Source organism: Phasianus colchicus, chromosome 8 (genome assembly GCF_987193195.1).
Source record: "Phasianus colchicus chromosome 8, bPhaCol1.hap1.1, whole genome shotgun sequence".
In the NCBI taxonomy this organism is placed as follows: domain Eukaryota; kingdom Metazoa; phylum Chordata; class Aves; order Galliformes; family Phasianidae; genus Phasianus; species Phasianus colchicus.
The window spans coordinates 12,847,139-12,867,941 of NC_143443.1; the positions used below are offsets into that span (position 1 = coordinate 12,847,139).

General features: G+C 40.4%; 1 protein-coding gene across 10 annotated transcripts in view; it reads right to left on the reverse strand.

Annotated features, from left to right (window-relative positions):
- Positions 1–20,803, reverse strand: part of ZMIZ1 (zinc finger MIZ-type containing 1) — a 326,518-nt gene that overhangs the window by 200,399 nt on the left and 105,316 nt on the right. For 9 of the 10 annotated variants that reach the window (XM_031602968.2, XM_031602969.2, XM_031602966.2 and 6 more), the window contains one exon: positions 18,157–18,239. The exons of the other annotated variant lie outside the window; for it this stretch is intronic. The gene's annotated coding sequence lies outside the window, so the exon portion shown is untranslated. The remainder of the gene's footprint in view (positions 1–18,156; positions 18,240–20,803) is intronic. 10 annotated transcript variants of the gene reach the window in all.

Here is a 20,803-nt window from a genome sequence, read left to right on the forward strand (position 1 = left end):
AAGGGAGGCAGTCCATCACCAGCCCCATCCCCAGTCCCTTCCGACAGCCTCCAGCTAGCACTGCAGCACAGCAGCTGGCTGCTCCAACGTCCTAGCTCCAGAAGAAATCAGCTGAGAGAAGTGGACAGTCAGCTGCTACCAGCTCTGCCAACCAGCAAGCCCGTAACAACATGGTGTGTAAAGATTCCTGCGCCAGCTTCCATGCTCTGCAGTTCCCATACAGCTTCCATGACAAAGGATCTCAGAGCATTTAGAGAAAAACAAAGCAGTCAACAGGGTCTCCAGGGACATTAGCTGCAAAACTGACTTGTGGTGAAATTAGTTTGCTCAGCTATACATGCTGCAGTCTTTCTTCAGCCAACAATGTGTGCCACAACCACATGGATTATTTTTATGGATGAATAGTGCTTTATAGCGTATAGCTCAGAAGAGCTGAACTGAGTCAAACTACTCAGTGCATATTAAGTTCTGTAACAAATTCAGGCCATGTTTTGGCTAGTTGTTCTCAAATGGTTCCACAAAAAGATTGGTCATTCATAAGCACACACTAAAGAGGTTACAAACCTATTTACAATGGTAGCGTGGGGGCTGTTTACCCTTTCTGTGTGCTGTTTCCTTACTCTCAGTGCATGACTGGGCACAGAGCAAGCAGCCCTGTCGACGTCCTAACCTCATGGCCAGGAGACAAAGAGCAGTAACTACACTCCCTGCTCTCCTTTCATCCTTTCTCCTCTTTCTGAACCCTTGAAAAAAAGCCTCAAAACAAAAATATATTTCAATATAGATTTCAGGAAAACTACTTATGCTACAGTCTGTGGAACTCCCTCATTCACTGACACTTGAACAAAGAAACCCTGCTTATCTGCATACTTCAGAAGGTAAAAGGACTATAAGCATAATTTATACTCCGGTGTAGCTGAACGTTTTGTGTTACCAACAGATTTTTTCAGTAGCGTATTCTCAAGCATACACACACAAAACTGTATCATTAATTACTCCATCAGTTTGAAAGTCTGTCAGGATTCTTACCTTTTATTTTTAGCCACTTCCAGTATTTTGGTCTGAGTCTGAACCAAGAAGCAGGAACATAGATTTGTATTAATCAATCAATGATGGCAGTGCTGGTGTGTTCTAGTTTTTCATTCTGACTGCAAAGCAAAATTAAAAGCTATATTTTGCAAATTTGTGCATTATACATTGTAGCAGCAGCTGGTGGACTGCTGCTGAGACAGACAGCCTTTTCCCTCCCAGTCCCCTGTGACCACGATGGAAGAATTACAGGACAGCACGAGCAGCTGCTGCTGCTGCCCCAGAAGCAGCAATCCAAGGGCTCTGGAAAATAATTGGGGAGGTGGGGGAAGGGGAGAGGAGGGACAAAGAAGTTGGGGAGGGGAAGGCATTACCAAGGCTAAGCAAACAACATATTGCACCTTGCCTTCAAAGGAACAGCAGCTGAGCTGGTTTGGGCTTCCTTCAGTAGAGCCAAGACTCCTGTACCAGTATGACACTTTGAAACAGCAACCATTTTTTGATAAGGACTCAGAGATTACACAGAAAGTAAGCAAAGGCAATGTTCTTTCCAGTCAGATGACTGCAGCATTTTGCTCTTCAGTCCTCTAAGAACAAAGTAAAACAGAGACAAACTCCCTTCCTCGTAGCTTTTGCAGAGCTGTATGACATTCTGCGGAGCAGTGCAAGGCAACAGACACATCCTGCACGGCAGATCGTGCTCTGCCTGCCTCCTGTAAAACCAGGATAACCAAATCCCTTCTCACACACACGCAGTCATGAAGGTAAATAATTGATGACTCCAGGACATCCATGTGCAAACACTAAAGATCACTTATTATGTAGGTGGGAAAGTGGAACAAGCTGGAATTACAGCAGTCTGTGAAAAAGCCACGCAGTGAAAATTCAGCTCGTTTATGTATTCGGTCATTTAAGCAGTGACTCAGTCCAGGCAAGGATTACCCATTTTTGCTACTCACCACACTAAAGGTCACCACAGAAGGACTGTAAAACACAAACGTGCTGCCCGACCAAACATCACCCACCTAACTCTCAGAGCCCAAACTTCCATGTTTCCTGTTAGGTCCCAGGCTCAACAGCTCTGACCCGGGCTCACCCCACCCAAGGGGACTCTCCCAGCCCACACAAACACCCCTATGGTTCCTCTCCTAACACAGAAGAGTACTCTTTAGGACAGAAGCTTTTAGTTTAACAGAAATAACCTGGGAACACTAAGAGGTATTGTAAGATTGTAAAAGGTTACAATCTATCACACACCCTGTGTTTTGTTGCATGTATCTTTGTTCTCCTATCAAGTAACTTTAATGCAAGGCAGCAGTTAGTCCAGCAGATGCTACCTCGTTCATACAGTTCTGAGAGCAAACAAAAAACTTCCAGATTAACTGAAAGATAGATCAATGTGAGAAAACATTCAGCTATTCCAAGCAGACAACTTAATAAATATATAAGTAAACAAAACAACCTTTATAGATGTTGCCTTCTATGCCCTGTACACAAAGACTTAATAAAGACATGCATTCATAATTTTCATTCAATACGGGAGAATAAGTCTGAGTTTAAATACATGTCTTATCTTTTAACTGCAGGACCTGCTTTTATCCAGTATGTTTGGTCATTAAAAAAAGAAAAGAAAAAAAAAAGAAGAAATAAAAAGAAAACATCAAATCCTCTTTGAATTAATCTCAAACACAAACCAAGGAATGTGTAAGGTCACAAGAAAGTACTGCTGGCTGAAACTGTTTTCATTGGTTTTGTTGTGTGTCAGAATCCCTTTCAAGATAAGCCCAGAAGTCTGTATACAAAACCAGCACCCCTATAAGCAGACACAGGCGTCTGTCAGTGTTTGGATTTCACATTCATTTTGGGAAGCTGTGCCAGTGATTGCTATCTGGAGAAACAGCTTTGGATATATCATCAATTTCCTGAAGAACATATCAGCATATTGAGTGGGGGTTTTCAGATTCTTGTATCTCATTTGATAGCATTACGCCTCACAATTTTTTTGAAAAACTACAGCTAAAATATTGAGATGCCTGTAGAAGACACTTCCTCATCAATCTAACTGTAAGTATCTCTTGCTGAGATTATCAGAGACTCAAGCTGCTATAAAGTTAAAAAAAAAAAAAAGAATAAATCCTTCCTCCTTAGCATATTAGATCTCATCTATTTCTAAATCCGGAGACTATCTAATCAAAACACTTGTACACATGTTTTAGATTAGGCCCACCACCATTTTCATTTTTGATACTTACAGGAAAGGACTCCCAACAACAGTAAGCCATTCTACAGCTAGAAACTCACAGCATACCACCCAGCCCCATTTTTTTTCGTGGCTGTTCTACCTGCAGAAATACATTATCTTACAGCAAAAGTATCGGTCTCACAGTACTCATTATGCAATTTCCTTCAGAACTCATTCTGTAGTAATTTCTGAAATTACCAGGTCCAAGTTCACTAAAACCTACATATGTACAATGTAGAAATCAGTGGTGGGGTCCTGGGTGTGAGGACTGACCTCACTGAAAGCATGGCCACAGTTAGAGAATCACAGCAAGGCTGAGCGTGGCAGGGCCCCCTAGGTCCACCCGGCCCAGTCCTAGCTCCAGCATAGACCCCAGGCATCGTGCCCAGACTCACATCCAGGTGGCTTTTGGAGATCTGCAAAGAGGAGATTCCAGAGACTCCACAAGCAACTGTGACAGTGCTCAGTTGCCTTCATATGGAAGTGTTTTCTCGTGTTCAGATAGCACATCTTGTATTTCAGTTTATGTTTATTACCCCTTGTCCTGTCAATTGCCACCACTGAAAAGAGCTGGGCTCAATTTTCTTTGCACTCTCCCCTGAAGTATTGCTAGACATTCGTAATGTTCCTCTGAGCCATCTCTTCTCCAGAATAAGAAGTTCCAACTCTCAGCCTTTCCTCATGGGAGAGGTGCTCCAGACCCTTTAATGTCTTCACAACTTTCTGCTGGACTCTCTACTATCTTTCTCTCTCTTGCACTGGGGACCCACTGCAGGTGTGACCTCACCAGCAGAGCAGAAGGGAAGAATCATCTCCCTCAGCCTGACAGCTAATGCAAACCAAGATATCAGTAGCAATTTGTAGAAGCAATAAAGAGTAACAGGGGCAAGGACACACAGCTAGCACATGTTCAAGTTGGTGCCAACTTGGAACTCCAAGCTGCTTTGCAGTTAGGTGGCCCCAGTACAGACTGAGGCTGTACCTCTGCAGGTGCAGGACTTTACTTTTCCCTTTACTAAAGTTCCCCAGTTTGTTCAGGTCTCTCTGAATGACATCAAAGCCCTTTGGCATATCAACTACTCAGTGCTGTATCCTCAGTAAATTTGCCCCATCATCCTGATCATCAAGGACAATGTACATGAGCACAAGAGCCAGCACTGACCCCTGGGGTATGCTGCCAGTTATGGCTTCCAACTAGAGCTGCTACCTCACTAGCACTCTTTCTGGCAGTCAGGGTTGAAGGAGACAAAAGTAATAGCACAGAAACCAAATCACCCTTTTACTCCCACCAGTGTTTCTAAAAAACAGCAAGACACAGCTGGAAACAGATGTCTTCTAGCTACTCATGTTCTTAGAAAAAATCCTTTCATAACATATAGTCCCAAGAGCTGTCACACTGACATTTACCTCAAGGATATGCATTTCTTGCAATTTACCCAGGCTTTTACTCAGTCTTTATTCTTGAGAAATGGAAACTGGTAAAGTTCAGAGGAACAGTGTAAAAAATTTGCAGTGACCAATACAATCATATATGGAAAGAAAAAAAAGTTTTCCTCAGAACAACTTTATCACTGACAAAAACTTGTTTTAACTTCAGTTTTCTATACGTTTGGACTAGGCATCACTTGCATCCATGCAGAACAAAAACATTCATCCACGACTTCAAGGTGATACAGTAGCAACACGGTCTATGGTGAATATTCAGCATTCATGCCAATTTATAGCTTTGTTTGAGGACACAGTTTATATTACACAAGTTACAGGGTTAAATTACACAGGAGCCTTCACTATCCTCATAGAAGTCTTAACCATTTAAGAAAGAGTATCATTTTTTTTCCCCATAACTCATTAGGAAGGATTTATAGAACATCTTGACTTATTGCCATAAGACAACCAAGGCATGTGGCCTCAAAAGACCCAGTGTTATATACATGGAAGCAGAGGATCAATAAAGACCAGTAAATAGGGTATAACGATAACCTGCACCTGGAGCAGCCTATTTCAGGTATTGATTTAATGTGGCTCTATAGTGAAAATACAAGCTAGGCAGGTCTCTTCCTAGGCAGCAGCCCTCTTGATGACATCTCAGACACTTAAACATTATCTGGAGTTACTTGTCTCAGTGATTGAACCATAGCCCGCTCCTCCTTCCTTTTTGACCCAGCGCCACTTTTGAACTCGACCTTCTTTCAGTATTTCCAACAAGAATAAAGCCTTTGATCCTTCTAGGGGTTTGGCACCATCTTAAAGAGGTGGCCATTGTCTGCTGCTCTTTGCACAGAAGCATTTTTTGCTTTCCCTTCCATTATCTCCTTGCCGTTCACTTTTACTTATCCACAATTCACTTGCTTCACTTATTTAATCAAATGCTACACCTGAATGTTTCTTTCCGTCTCAGTAGGTGGCCACTGCTCCACAGCACAGAAACGTAAGAGAAACATTTCATGAAAATGAATTCAGCAGATGTTAGCAGTAGTAAGTTAGCTCTGTGTAAGTAATTTTACTCCTACTAAATATAAACACATACGGAGGTATTTAAAATATTCCATCATCCACTCGTTTTAAAAGATTGAAAACTTAAAAATTTAAGAGCATAAAAAGTTTGTTTTGAAGATCGTGCAGCCTCATCACATGCATTTTCCTAAGACTTTTGAAATCAGAGAGCGTGCCTGTACTTTGCCTTCCACAAGTATACGTACTTACACTTGAGCAAGTATTTCACATTTCATGCAAAAGGCATTAGAAACATGACACCTGGACCCGCATATTTAGCTTGAAGCTTCAACATGATAATGTGCTTTGTGTGTGTGTGGCCAAAAAAAAAATCAATTGCAAACTTGGCTCTGCATGTATCTATATGCAAAGAAATGAATTTACCAGCTACAGAAGGCAAAGGCAATCCTCTAAATGCTGTATGTTGTATATAATTGACTAATATCAAAACTGATTCCAATCCACTAATCTGTTTTCAGAAATCCAACTATCTTTATGAAACAAAATGGGCAAGTTTGTTCAATTCCCTGGTTTTGTGCATAATGTCATCTGGTTAGGAACCAGTGTAGATATTGGTTACTTGAGCTCTTTAATAAGGGGTAATTTGAGACTAACATCTACAGCCATGCAAGATACTGTCAAGGCAGGGACTAAGCATTGAAATGAAACTCCACAACCAATGCTATTTTTAAAATATCTTCAATTCACCACTGAAGTTCATTTTCAGTGAAGAATCATTCTATAAAGCAGCAGAAAATGAACTTGAAATCAGTTCACTTTGAGATAAACACTACTAATTCTTAAAGCCATTTGACAATGGCTATTTAAAAAAGAAAGTTCTATTTATGCCTGACATATTATTGAGGCTCCCTACTAAGGAGAACAATCATTTACTAGATGACTACTTTATTCTGTAATTACTCAAAATATATTATATACATACTATCTTAGAAGATATGTGGATTATGCAAAAAATTATATTGTCTTTAAAGCTCCCAGACCAGTTGTTTTAAAAAGGCAGTGGCAGAGAACGGTTTGACTGAAGACTGTAGTTGGCAGTGGTTCAAAACAACAACTCACAGTGGATGCAATGCCATGGGAAGAATCACAGAATGGCTTAGGTTGGAGGGGTCTTTAAAGATCATCTGGTTCCAAACAAACAGAAAACAGGATTTTGCTATGTACTACTAAATCAGAGAGATTATTTTGGTCGAGAAAGGCAGATTCTGAATTACCTAAACATAAGTGCAAAGAAAAAGGTGTTGCAGCATTAGCAGAAATATTGACAAGGCAATTCAAATGGCATAGTAACATGAAGCACCAGGCCACTGTTCATAGGGCCTACAGCAAATACCTGCTTTAGAGTATGCATTTGGTGGAACAGCAAAGATCTCTCCCAGTCTGAACTTCAGTGTATTGCTTGCTGCTGAGCCATCATAACATGCACATGTCTCCTATGTGCAAAAAACAGTCCCAGAAGATTTCGGGTGTTAACTTCATTTAACAATACAGATGGAATAAAATTTACTTCACAAAACATAAGCTTCATGTGTTCATACACATTTTCTCAACAGCAACAGTATAACTTTTTCTGCCAAATTATAAGGTAAAACGTGATTTAAATTTTTTCTACATGGTTCTAAAGAGCTAGTACACAAATGTATGTTTCTTGTACTTGCATATGTGATCAATATTTTACATTTCTATTTTTACTTTAAAATGACAGCTCATAGGAGTAATTATTAACTGCACAGATTGGCAGAAACCCAATCTCTGGAGAGTTCTTTGTTTATGGACATTTTTCCAAACTGAAATCCAAGTGCCTTTAATTTGCTACCAGAAATAGTGGAATGGAGCTGACTTCTTGCTGTACATCTTAAATGAAAAACTAATGGCAACCAAAGCAGTAACAAAGCTGAACAATAACTGTCCACAAATTTTTACCTGAAACACTATCTTTGATAAGTAGCTTGTTTAAAATTCCCCAAATAATAAACATAAGAGTTTACTGTTTAATTATGTAAAAAAAAGGTACAAGAATGAAGACCACCTACCCTACGCTTCTGCTACTCTTCTTGATGTAACTTAAAATACAGTATGAATAATAATTTAAGCATTGTTATAAACCTGAATGCCGTGGGAATCATAGACATGCCACGCTGGGTTAATCCAGTGATCCACCTAGCTTGGGATTCTGCCTCCCAGGACGACAGAAAAGGAGTGCTTGCAAGCCCAGCAATTATCTGTGCTTTATTTCCCTTCTACTCCCCAGCTTTCATAGAACACATTCTTCCTTTGGAATCTGTGTGTGAACCTGTTGTCCATAACTGTGCTTAACCTGCTGGTCTGCCTCCACAACCTTCTTTGACAGCAGATTGGCCAAGCAAGGCAATTTCCCCCAGTGCAGGACCACTGTTCTTCTACAAATGGGCCTTGCAAGAATCTGTAGCAGTGTAGTTAAGGCTATTTTTGGAAAGACCTGTAAAAATCAATTCCAGTATCTTTAGCACTGCTTTAGAACACTGGCATGCACCAGCCAAACACACCTCTTGCCCTTGGGATGTTTCTAAGAAATTCCCATCACAAGGAGTGCAGCAAGAAGAAAACAGGAATTACCATGGAGGCACTTGGCCAATACTCTAGGCTAGAAAAAAACAAACTGTTCATGTAAGCAAAGTGTTGCTGTTTTATTTTTCCCCCAAGCATTCTGAGCACAGAAAAAGCCCAGCCATACACCCTATTCAAATGGTTGTGACTCTGCTGGTTGAAAAGTATCAACACCTAACCAAACAGCAACTCACCAATGCCATTTTTCACCATTAGAAGTTAGGTATCACTTCATCTTCACTTGCCTTAACTGAACCTTTTTTATTGTTACTATTATTTTAATTTGTTCCAAACATCATTATCCCCAAAACTCTAGTTAAAACTTGGCAAAGGAAAGACAAGGAAGAGTCACATGGAAAAATTTACTTCTTACCAGCCAGCTGGGCTACTTCTGTGATGATTATCTGTTCCTCGCAGAAGCAATGATCCAAAGCTACTATTTACATGTTTAAACTAACTTAGCTCAGTTTGATTCTAATGGTTCATGGAATAATCATCTGAGCTATCTAGTTGGCAGATCTGAATGGCAGGAACTTCTTCTAGGGACAGCAATAAGCTTCTGAGAACACATGCTTTTCACAGCCTAATTTTTCTCTCTGAAGTTAACCTTATCTGTCTGAATGATGAGTACATTTCAAGAGAGGTAACAAAACAGTTATGATGGGCCACACACATGAGTTTAGACTGAGTTTCTAGGGCACAAAGGGAGACAGGTGTCCATCTACCTTGGTGCATTCAATTGCAGTAGAGTAGCCCTGCCTTTTTCAAAGGTCAGCATTAGGGATCTGCTCTGGAAAACATTCACCTTCGATCTCAGCATTTTTCGCCATTCTGGGCACCTGCTGATACCAATCACAAGAGCCAAACACTCAGTATTATGCTTATCTATCAGCTTTGATTCATAAAGAAAAAAATCAAGTACAATATTTCTTCCACTTACACTACCAGCCAGCTGAGCCATCCATATCCATTATTCCCTTTACCCTCAGTTACAATCTCAGTATTGTTGATGGTGCAAAGTAGTGCACAAGGGATGCAGACTAAGGCAGAGAAGAAACACTACAGAGCTAGGCGTAATTAAAAAGAAAAAACAACAACAAAAACCCAATTTATACATACTTGAAGATACAAAGAAACACAGATAATACGAATCGACCTTGACATTTTGCCAGATAACTTAAATCCTGAAAAACATCCCTTAATGACCTGAATATAATACCATGGTGTTCCAATGTCACTTAAATACTGTGGTACACTTCTACTGGCAGCACGGTCTGCAGAGTTACTACAGGATTATGCTGCCACTAAAATATTACTTAATGCTGCTGAAATTTCAAATTAATCCTGGGAGCTAAACCATTACTTAACTCTGTGTTTGCAGAGATACGTTCCCCTAGTTGTTCTAATAACAGCCATTCCAGAAGTAAAAGGCTGGTACTGTCTTCTCAGGGTTGCTTAAATGGAGAAGTGGGCCTCTAAACTGCCAAGTAAATTAATGCATTGGTGCATGGCCAATTGTGATCAAGAAAATAATTTGAGAAAAATGGGCTCAAATACTTAGCGTGGTTCACAGCAATGTGCTGAAGAGCAATTGTATTATTTCACAATAAAGGCAGAGACAAGTCCAGTTTTCTCTAGATGTACATGCATATGCACTCACACGTTCCCCTCTACCACCACACTGCTCCACAGGCAGAGGACAGTATTTGAGGGGTCACATTCTGCTAAAGTAAACAGCACAGCTGTTGGTAACTGATGAAACCAATCTATGCCAGCCAAGGATGTGGCTGTTAAGCCATGCTGGGAGCTGGTTTCCCAAACTTAAATAAACAAATGTTGCCTTTTCACAGCTCTGCTTTTTTAATTTTTTTTTAATTTTTATTTTATTTTTTTAACTACACAATTCCCATTACTATTGAGTAGTACTATTTCAGTAACTGCAGCATTTCAATGCTAGGATGAACAGATCCTTGAAACCTCATTATAACCAAAGTACAAATTCTTTTGCTAACATATGAAGTAGGCAAAAGGTAGACAAAAAACAAAGGGTGGACTAAATGCAAAGGAAGATCATCTCTCTTCACTCAAACTTGGCCCATTTCTAGCCTTGTGGTTAGACTAGTTTGTCTCTCCCAGCTAGAGCATCAGGCTGTTCACTCCTTCTGCAGCCAAATGCCTTAAGCCTGGGAAGTGTTCCCAAGAACTATTGTAAAAGTGGCAAATGAGAAACAAGATGGGGCCAAACATAGGGGCTGAGAACAACTTGTGGTTTTAAGTCTACATTTGGAATAATTAATCCTTTTCCTTATTAAAACTGTTGCTTACTTCCTCATTCATTAATATTGCCCTTGTTTATCCATGTATCCAGACCAAAGATTTTCTCCTCCCTTCAAATATAATTTCTTGCTATTGATAGACACTTTCAAGTGCTGGATCTGTGCATGTCTACATGGCATATTGCAGGCAGAGGCGAGCTTCCTTGGCCACCATCCAAGCCAGCTGTAAATGAGCCAGCTCCAAACTGGAAGCTGTGTAAGCACAATTAGCACAGCAGTAAGCCTGATCTAACACATCCTGCCAAGAGACCGAGCTTATTAGCTCAGGCTCAACACAATGCTAACGATGGATGTGGGCTTCTGGTTTGGCTCCATACAGCGTGTGGCCAGCTGAAGATGAGCAGACCAAGCTTACATCTGCTGACAAGACATGGTGTAGGTACATGCTCTCTTCAGGTACACCACTGCACTGCAAGGTCTACTTGTTTCCCTCTACAAACTGCAAGATTCTCTGAATGCAAACTAACAGGATAAATGTTTCTGAGGCCTACAAGGGCTAAAAGCAGATGGAGGAAGTGGGGATCTCCAGGTAGGAATGTCACAGGCAGCAGGAGAAAAAAAGCATCATGTAACTGTAAGAGGGACAGGAGACAGGCACCAGAAATGCCAATGGGAAGGGAAAGTAAGACTGCAAACTGGTAATGGGAATCAAAAACATTCCACCTCCAGCTCATCACCTTATATCAGGTCCAGAGAATAACTGCAAAAAAAAAAAAAGTTACCATGCAATATATGCTATGTGGACCCTATGTGTTCCTCCAAAGGAGGAACATGCAAAGAGAAGGAGACACCTGTTATCTGAGATCTGAGAAAATCGATTCCATCTGATTTCACATTTTATACTAAAGGAACAGCGATAAACTAGTGGTAGCAACTGGCACTAGTTTATAAGAGAAAGTTATGATTTCAGAGCAAAACGAGACAAAAACCAAAGGGCAGCAATGAAAATCATCAGCAAAAGGAAAAAAAAGAGCACTAAACAGAAACCAGCTGACAGGAGTTACTTGGTGCGATTCTGCCCACCCAGCAAGAGAGCACATAAACAAGAGGAAATTCCGTTAGAGAAGTGCCGCATTCAAAGGCAACAAAAGGAAATACCTTCTTATTCAACATGCAATTATATTGATTAACTCTCTGCCACCAGACTGCTGCTGTGGAAAACACTCAGTATCTATGAAAGGTGTTGTTCACGTCTGTTTTCTTCTTCTCACTTTATTTGCAAAGCAGTATTTTTAGTTTTGGCTTGCTTAAGCTTTCTGCTGTATAGGACAGGTAACACGAGTGAGAAGTGACCCCATGTGGAGCTGCAAGTAGGCTCTTCAGCTTATTTACATTCTGAAGCTGAATTGGGTTCATTCTCACTTGTGAGATCTTAATCTACATGGAGGTTTTTTCCATGGTCTGCTAGCTCAAAATCTTGTCTTTGAAAAGCCTATGTTTGATCTTCAGCACAAACGATACATTCTCAGCTGAGTACAGCAGTTCAAATATATTGACCCAATATTCAGGATGGGCTACACATCTGCTGGCATTTCACATGGTACTCATTCATGCCGATACACAGACTTCAGTCGTACCTATCTTCACGATTCAAGAGAATCGCTGATAGTGCTTGAAAGTATTCTTTTCCTTCCTTTTCCCCATCCTTTCATAAACTTCTAAAAACATTAACAAATCAAGCAGGATTAATCATACCAGGTTAAGAGATGGACTTAGCTACAGACAAAAGAAAAACTGAGAGCTAAGATTAAAGTCACATTGTTCTTTTGTCTTGAGGAGGAAATATATTTCTCTCTTCCCACTTGAAGGCCTCTAAAAGAAAGCTATATTATCAGAAACATCAAGGCTTAATAAAAAGTGTGAAAAAACAGTTGTACCTTGTATTTTCTAGCTTCAGTAAGATTAGACAGATGAATTTAAATACTTTTCAATATCAAACATGTTTTGAAACTCTCAACAGAATTAGCGCTGTAGATCAATTTACCTTATTTAAAATTTCTCAGTCATTTATATATAAATAAAATACATAATCTCCAACTGTAACAGAATCAGTTCTGAAATGAGTCACAAGTTCTGCATACACGTATACGTGTAATACATAAAACAAACATACGCATAAGCTATGTAAGTAAAATTAACCCCCGCCCCCTTCCTGCTTTTACTGAAAAGATGCAGATTTTTGGCTGCAAAAACAGCAGATCTAGAACACCCCAGAAGAATGTATTTCCAGGAGCTGGAAGAACACACTGAGGAGATGAACAAGATTAAAAGAGCAAGCAAAGAAGCAATATCGCTGCCAGTTAGCTATAAATATTTTTGTATTGAACAAAAATAAATATTCGAGCCGCATACTATTTCTTTCAGAAATATTTCTTTACACAGAACACAAGCTAGCATCCTTTCTAAGGCCATAAGAATCTTGTCTATATCACCATAAAGTAGTTTTAGTACAGGATACAGCAATTGCCAGTACAGTCATGTGATAAACAGAATATATGAATACTGATTTTATTTAGTCCTCCTTCAAAGCAATGTAATCCATTAAAAATAATAATAAAAAGAAATCAGAATTCCTCTGCCCAAAGAAGTAGCTCAGACAAAATGGTTCATCTACACGGTCTGTATACATTGCTTTTTGTTTGAATAGAGAAAAAGCAGGATAAATTGCAATGTGTTTGTGAAGGTTCTGTTTTTTTTAACCAATACTGTTCTGTCAGTATAAATTCATCCAGACAGAGAACTCTTCATTAAAAGTATAATTTATTTTGGTTGCTTTTCACTACACTGAAGTGACATCTTTCCCAACCACTGTCAAAGGCAATTAAGAACGCAGTGCTTTTTGAGCATAAGTTTCCATCCTGATTCCCTTTGAACTGCCTAAACAAAGTTTCCTTGTAAAAACTTGAGAAATCCTAGGTGCAAGTGGGAAAGCCAAACGGTGAGGAAAAAAAGCATTATTAAGATATATATATCATCACTGCATAATTATCTGGAAAAAAATCTTTACGCTTCTTATAAAAGCACTGAACTTACAAATCAGTGAGATGCACTAAGGAACAAAATAAAACATTGGACATCTTCGAAAAAGTGAAGCTGTTGTACATTGTTTCTCTTAAGTCATGAGGTGTACTTGTGCCTCTTTTTTACCTGAGGTTTGCTAACTGACAAGCACAGCACTGGGGACAATATAGGGAAGAAAGCAGAAAGGTAGCAGCATTTTGCTCTGTTACACGAAATGAGATTTTTGGGATATTTCTCCTAATTTCTGCTTGTTTATTTGGAAAAAAGCATATACAAGCAGAAAGTGCTTCAACACAGGGTGCCTTTGAATCATGGTTTTCTTTTGAAGAAGATATATACAAGTCCTCTAAAATTCATAAGTGATGTCAACTGTTGAAACAGTGTGTTTTACCTCACAAAGATGGATCCCTCTTCAGGGTGCTTAGCTCCATGCAACTCCCTCTCACTCATTACAACAACTGGTACGGCCTCCACGACTGCATCAATGCAGAGGACTTGGCCAATGACCATGGTATGGTTCTTATGTTACAGTGTTCAAATTGCTTCTTTCTAACAGTACCTGCTAAAGGAAAAAGTGCGCTCCCCTCCCTGCTACAGACACGACAGTAGGCATGGGTGCCTTTCCCAGGAGCACTGGGAAAACAGAGGCGACCTGAAGGGCTCAGCTGCTGCCCTCAGATGCCAAGGCCTCAGCCCAGCCTTTGACGTTAGAAGCAGCAGAAGTGCACACAGAAGCAATTCCACATCAGCAGCCCAGAGGGTGACTGTTGCACACAACGTGCCAACCCTCACAGCACAGAGCACTTTCAAAGTTATCAAAGTTCTCCCACCTTTTAGAAGGGAAAATGTCCATCTTTTCTTACAGTTATTAATCAACAAAACTGTTGCTGGGGGGAGAATTTCTCATCCTCACACCACGAGCCTTATTTCCTAGTGCATCTTTCCTTATTGTTTCTTCTTCCTACCCAAACCCCTTTCCAGCTATTCAATTCACTTTTTTTTCTTACTGCTGTTGACAACATTTGTGTGTTGCTTCCCTACTGCCCCCACAGATATGCAGAGATAGCAACAGGAGTCAGACAGTATGGCACCAGTAGCAACCAGCCATGGCACAATTTACCCAAACAGAACACAAATCTTATTCTAGTAAGAAAAATTATGCTACAGTTCCACACCATGATAATATCATTAAATAATCAGTCACACTAAAGATGGGCTGCAAAATGTTTGGTAGAGGAGAGGAGGAAGGGGCAAGGAAGGCCTGCTGCCATGCAGAACCCAGGTCTTCCTCCACTCCTGACCTATGGAGGCTGCTTGTTACTACACAAGTTCAGGGGCAGAATTTGGGGAAAAAAAAATCTTACTGAGACCTAGTTTAAGGGAAAGCTCTGTGACAATCTGTGTGCAATCTGATACAATTACTTACCCAACTCAGCAACAAACCCACACTGATATGAAATGTCCACTACTCATGCACCAAAGTGGCACACACAACACCCAGCCACATTACTGTGACATTTTTCTCAGTGGCACAGCTGCAAGAAGCAGCTCCTGCCACTAGCCACTTTTTTTTTTTTTTTTATCTTTATCATCTCCCTCACATTGCCCTCTCCCTACTCCTCCCTTATTACGGCTTTGTGCAGGGAATTTAGTTGGTTAAGCTAAAAATCCTCCATTCAGCCTCCCTTCCTCCCCACTTTTGCAGGATTGTATTTAAAACAGATCTGTTCACTGCCTTGTTCCAGAAGCAGTTCAGCTCATCTGGAAAGGGGAAGGCAGGAGAAGAAAGGTCCATCTCTTCCAGCTCAGGGGTGCAGGAGATACTGCAGGGTCTACTTCAGCACAATTTGCCTCTGAGACCCATAATATTACAGGCTACTACACAGCTTTTCACAATCCATTCCAGCTTGAGCTGTGTTTGCAAAGTCTCAAAAGGAGCCTGTGCTATTCCTACAATTAGAAAAAACAGGTTTGCATAATCTTAACCCTCACATCCCAGGAACCAGAACTAATTCACTGCTTTTCTAATTTGACTTGGGGATTCTACAGTGCAGCAGCAGGACTTAGGAAATGGCTCTTCACTGTAACCTCATTTGAGTGATCATCTTTTGTTTGCATTACTCCAGTTTGCAAGCTGACAGCTATCAAGTCAGATTACAGAATGCCACTCACAGTGACACATGCCAAAAGTAAACCATTAAGACCATCTAAATAGCAGAGTTAGGCTTAATATTTTAGTTGCCAGGAATTAAACTAAGGAAGAAATAAATGCAGCAATTAGTTTAAAAAAAAAAAAAAAAAAAGGCACTAGGTATCTTAACATACTCCTGTAGAAATCAGTTATTATTTAATAGGAAATTAATAAAGGGAATTACTAAAATGGTCACATAAAAATTTCTGAAATCCTAAAAATCCCACATCTAAAACTGCAACACATTTAGGCTGATAATAAAAAAAAGGGGAAAAAAAGAATTAGAAAGAAAAAATCCTCCTAAAAACCCTGTTCTTTCTGCATGTTTATGAAGCCTCCGGAAATACCATGGCAAACATTCCAGCTCTACAGCAGTGCACCACGTGACCCCAAGGCACAGCAAGGAACTTCAATCCCAAGTATCTTCATGGAATAAAACAGTGAGTTTTATTTTTACTTTCTAAACCCTCAAGTGCAGGGAAATCTTTAGTAGATTTTTAAGCACCCTGTTTAAAAAGTGTGTTTTTTCTTTCCTTTCCTTTTTTTCTTTTAATGATTTGCTGCATTTCTATGACTGTGTGTGTTATTTTTATAGTAAAAGATCAAAGATTTAAACTTATGTTCACCAGGTATAAAATACAGTACACTCTTTAAGGAACCACTAAGAACATTTGCAATGTCATCTAAATCTCCTGCTACAGTTACAATCAGTGCTCCTGTATTTCTCAATACAGCCAAGATATTTGCCTAGTGAGAAATACAGCACAGTTAAAAACTCTCCCCCTTCTGTTCTTCCATTACCATTTTAGTTAGAGCTATTGATGAAAGGATTTATGCATATGAGCCGTACTGAATGTTACCAAAAAATACTTAAAATGTGAGCTTGAATAACAACCTTCCATTTTTACAATAATTTAAGTACTTGGAAGTACCCATTTAAGATGTAGGAGTAAGGATGAATCATAATGTAATAGTTGGGTATCAGCTGAAATTTGTGTTTTGTCTTAAAACAAAATAGAACAAAGCAGTGCTGTACAAAAACGAAAACAATTCTGCAGCACAAAAGCACAGCAAATGGCAAGCACACACCACTAACTTGCTTTAGTAGCCATGTCAGAAACACTCCTAATTATCAGAGGTAAAAGAGAGATGGCATTTCTGCTGGAAGCAAGTTTTACACTTTATTCTTCCTCTCCCCTCTCTTTCAGCCTATAAATATTAGTCTTACACATTTTTCTCCCATGCAGCTCTTGAAAAGGTTGAGTTTTTCAAGGCTGAGAGCAGACAGAAATGTTCATCAAGAAATGCCTTCGGGTCAACTGTCTGTAGCTCATCAAAGCGCAGTGCTGGAAATACGGATGAAGGGGAGGAGGATTATAAGAGCATGGTACAGCAGATTAAAACAAATATCTATGCTCTGACGATCATTAGCTTTATCCTTTTGGAAATGGATTCAGTTATCATCCAGGCACCCTTGGTGGTGGTGGTGGTCACAAGGGTACTGACTCCTCCCCCCCATTTCAGCTGCTTTCAAAACAACCACAAATATGTGAAAGTTACTTTAATGGCATTTGCCAACACAAGGAAATGCCACAGGGATGTGATTAAGAGTAAATGTGGAGATGAGCCACATGACAGTGGAAGGAAAGGCAGCCGGTCCCCAAAACAATTAAGATTTGGACCAAGTTCTTGAGAAATCCTGAACCACACTGGAAATAAAGCAAAGATGAGACTCATGGCTTATAAAATACTTAAAATATCTTAAAAAAAAAACAAAAACAAAACAAAAACTATGGATCATCCACTATCTGCTTTCTCGCTCTGTGCAACAGCTGGACATAAGATACTGAACACACTATTGAAACTACTGTTCGTTTCTACTCAGCGATTTCTCCTCTGTTTATTATAAATGCACATTTATTGGCAGCAAGTAGAACATATTATTGCTGTGTTTTATAGCTCGAATGCCTCGTGCAAAGAGTAATTTGTTTGTATTCAGTATCACGATCAATAGCTGTACCAGGGATAGCCTGAGGAATGTTTATGCTGAGGGCTTTGCTTGCAGTGTTTCACTGTTGCGATCAATTGACCAAACAGGACTGATTCTTAAAAAAACAAATAAACTTTGATAGCAACCAGATCAGCCATTGAGACAGAAGAAATGATGCATCATATGGAAAAAGGCCAAAGACCCACAAGTACTTTCAACCATCTGCTGGTCCATAAAGCTTTCCTACCTGAATATTCCCCACTGGCCTTTCTTCCTCTTGGTAGCTGGGGCCCGTTTCCTCAGTGCCCTCACATAACAAGATCCATTTTCCTGCAATACAAGCACAGACACATCATACTTCCATTCTCCTGAGTGACGTGATAACATATGAAAAAGCTCACTGAGCAGACCTGAGACAAATGGAGAGCATTTGGGAGGCACAGAAACAACCCTGGGGCACCAGAGCTGAGACTAGGCTCAGAGTTCCAGCTACCCCAAGCTCTGCAGGTTCACTCCATCATTTCAAGTCTTACAGGCTTCATGGTCCATAAAAATGAGAGGAGGACGAGGCAGTAAAATTCTACCACGCCAAATGGCCATTTTTTTCACCCAAAGATCATGCTGAAGTCTCTTTATTCTCTTAATACAGGAACTCGCTGTCTGCTATGAGTTAAGTGCCATTTAAAAAAATAAACACCCCCCAAACTCTGCTTAAACGGATATGCCAAAATACCACAAAAACACCATCCTGTCTGTAGAAAAACAAAGCGAGTTTATGGATTACATTGGCACAGCACTACGACTTCTAGGAAATGCTTTTTAATTATAAAGAAGTACTGTAAAGGAAGACAGCAGAATGTTTACGGGCACTGTGTATTTTGTTACATGCTGTTTCAGCAGTCAGACAAGGTGTCTTTACAGGCGTATGCTGCTAAGACTCTAAAACTCAGCACATACTGAAGAAAGGAACGAGAACATTCTGCTTCTCTTTTGACAAAATTCCAAGTAACTTCTATGCAAAATAATATTTCATCCAAGAGGAAGAAGTAAGGCTGATGGAAGAAAATAATGTGCATCTTGTGGTCAGTCTAGAACCCCAATATGACCAGCTGTGGAAGCAGCCACCTTGTTAGCACTTGATGTGACGCAAAAGCCACACTTGAGCCCCACAAAAAAAAAGTAGAAAATCTTCAAGTTTTTCAAGCAACTGGTTACATGCATTTAGTATTTGTTACACAATCTTATTTATTCTGCTCACCGATATCATACAAAGAATAAAAACATCTGAATAACGTGCTTGAAACAATCAGTCCATCCCTGGTATACACAATGCTGCCAGGAGACAATCTGCTTTAGCTGGGAACTTTGCTGTTCTTCTTGTCCCACAACAAACAGCAATTTTAGGAAAGTTACATATTGACAGACACCCCGAGTGAATGATTGGCTTTTAAGGCCTCACTGAACTGTGAATGTTTTCCCCTAGAACACACTTAATCTCATCCAGAATTTTCCCTAGTGCTTTTGTTCTGATTACACAAGTTGGGGGAAACACACTAAAGGATTCAGGTTTAATATGTGTTAACATGACTTTCTCTGTTAATACAGACTAAGTTCTTAACTAAGTCAAAATTATTTATTTAATCTAACTTCCAAGTTTGCTCCCTTCAAAGAATAAACTTCTTTTCTGCCTATCCCAGCAGCCAGATTCCATCCCTGGCTCTGCTGGTGCTACGGGACAGGACTCAGACACCGGGCTGCAGCATTTACTTGGCAGCTTCAGCTCTGCCTCACAATTCTCCCTCCTGGGCACTCACTTCCAAGCCTGCATTTGTGCAGCTGCATGGCTAGCTGGACGAGGAGCTCATTTCCTCCAGCATTTGTCTCATAAACAGCTGTGCCAACACAACACAGGGAATGGGCACGAGGGCAGGAGTGATCAGCCGTGATGGCAGAGGGTCAAACAGAGTCTGCTTAAACCAGCTCAAACCACACTGCCATGAAATAGGGAGCCAACGCTTCACTCCACTCCTTTGTGTTTTAGTTTGTCCATCTGTAAAACTGGCACCACAACTCCTACTCTGTTTTATAAAGCACCTCTGAAAAGGGCAATCCCATTAACATTTCAGTGAATTCACATTACAGACCACCCACCCCTTCTGCAAATCAGGTCCAAGCTTCTTCCAAGGACACTGGCACAGTCCTCACCAGCATCTGCTCTGTGCTTTCGCCTCACAACCTGCTCAGGGGCCGGGCTGGGCCAAACCCTGCCACCACACCAGGCAAGGACTTGCTCAGAACCAGATTCAGACTCCACAACAGAACAGTTTTTTTTAAATACCGCTCAGCTCTCTCATCCTATTTCTGGGAAAATCCCCAAACCAGTGACACTGGCACAGTTTTGGGGAAGGTTACTATGAGAATGAATGATCGGCGGAATAGCAGTCCACTGAAAGCACCCTAGAACCAACATCACAACCTTTCCTAGCCCAAAGCCACAGCCTCACAGCATGGTGCTCCCCTTTCTGACTGGTGCCTAGTCTATGTCCTGTGACACAGCCACATGAGTAAGCTCAGGGAAGAACCAAGCACTTCGTACAAGCATCCGCTGGTGCCAGGTGGAAAAGCTGTTGGGTGATGGTTCTGGAAGAGAAGAAGAAAGGCCACAGCTCTAGGGACAGCCAGTAATTCCTGCGTGTACAGATCCAGCAGAGGGAGCACAAAAACAGAAGGATTTTTTCTTGGCCAAATTTTGGCTATGAAACACTGAATGTTTGAAATCCCAGGCACTTTGTATTAGATTATTTCTACAGTAATACATGCGTGGTGCGTTACAAATGCATAATAGACAAAACCCTTGCTCTGAGTAGATTACAGTGTAAAAATCAATACAGCAA